Raw genomic sequence first — 1,829 nt, forward strand, 5'->3', positions numbered from 1 at the left:
GCGCGGCGCCGGTGGCCGCGCACTTCCGGAGCTCCTTTAGGGTCTCGGAGAACGGCGCCCCCTACGCACGGGCTGGGCGGGGCCCGGGGATGCTCGCCACGCCCCTGCCGGTGCTAGCAGAATCCACCGCGTTTTCATAAACTAAGTCGCTAGGAAAGCACGGGTTCAGTAACTAACACCTGAGCTGAGTGAGTGTTTGGGGCAGGTCTGTAATCCCAGTGCTTGAGAAACTGAGGCGAGAGGATTACGAATTCCAGGCCAGCAATGAAATATATTGCAAGACCCTGTCTCAAAAAAAGCCACGACAGCTGAGCTTAATCCCTGCACCTGAGAGGCAGAGGCAGGAGGATCTCCATGAGTTCGAGACCAGCCTCGTCTACATAGGGAATTCCAGGACAGCCAGGACTATGGAGAGACCCTGTTTTTAAAAAGAGAGAGAGAAAGGGGAGAGGAGGAGAGGAGGGGGAGAGAGAGAGAGAGGGAGGGGAGGGGGGGAGGGGAGGGGAGGGGAGGGAACTAACTTGGTAAAACAAAGGAGGCAGAGTTGGTGGCTGGGACAAAGAAAGATTGTTTAAAACTAGAACTATCATTCGCCCAAAATAATTTTCACACTGTGCACACAAATTTGAGCCGGCGGAGATTAGACAGAATACTTACTGCTGAGCCATCTCTCCAGCCCTCCAATTCATTGCCACAGTGTATTGTTTTTTAAAATGTGGAAATTGTTGGAAAATCAGTCGTGATGTAATCTCAATTGTACCTGTGGGCGTTTAAGCCACACAGAAACAAAGCCTTTGTTTTTCAAACGCACATGATGAAGCCCTGGCCAGCCTTGAATTTATACAATTCTTCTGCCTGGGTCTTCTGAATAGCCTCCTGGCTACAAAGCTTCCTTTGATGCTGTTTCTGAATCTGCAGGTTCTTTTCTCACTCGGTAATACTGCTGGCAAGGAACCAAACAGCTCCTGAGGCTGACAACATTTTACTTAATGGTCATGAATAGAGAGTTAGAATGTATCCTCTTCTCCCAGGGTAGATCTAAGGCCCCAGTCTTTGTGTAACAGTGAAAGAGAAAAGATCAATTGTTAGATACTGATCTGTTGACTTATTTAGTGCTTTACTTGAAGCACTGTTTGTACTGCGGATTTGCCAAACATGACATTACTCACTACCTGAAACAGAATGACCTGGAGAGGTAGCTGAAATAATGGGCCATGGGTCATTGCTGCTTGCCTGCCCCACCTTGTATGAAACGAGTATACAGACTGGACCCAGGATCGAGGCCTTTCAGGAGCTTTCCTGGCTTCAGTTAACAGGCGATACCTTTTCCGTTCTCACTGGTGTCAAAGCGGTCATTCCAGAAAGATTCCCACAACAGCGGTTGCTTTATAAAGACAGGCTCTCACATTCTACCCCATACATATCTTCCTAGAATTCACTAGCTCAGGCTGGTCTTGAATTTGTGGTGATCGTCCCAGTTCAGCCCCTTGCCCAGTGCTAGGATTACAGGCCTGTGCCAGCCTGGGTTTTTACTAGGACTGGATTATGAGAATTGTGGCATGAATGCTATCATTGAAATTTTGAGAGTTTTTGTTTTGAGACAGTTTTACCCAGATTGGTGTGGGATGCTCAATCCTTCTGCCTTGGCCTCCAAAGTACTGTGATCACAAGCATAGCCTCCATACCAGCCATGTCCTAGTTCTTTGTGAAGAGTTCTTTCCAAGGATCACGGTGCCATCTTTATTCTTTGCTAATTTGGTTGCATCTCTCAGGGAGCCTGTGGGTGGTTTTCATCATTATAATGAGATGATAATGATGCCAAGGTTATC

Source organism: Peromyscus leucopus, chromosome 20 (genome assembly GCF_004664715.2).
Source record: "Peromyscus leucopus breed LL Stock chromosome 20, UCI_PerLeu_2.1, whole genome shotgun sequence".
NCBI classification, from domain to species: Eukaryota; Metazoa; Chordata; class Mammalia; order Rodentia; family Cricetidae; genus Peromyscus; species Peromyscus leucopus.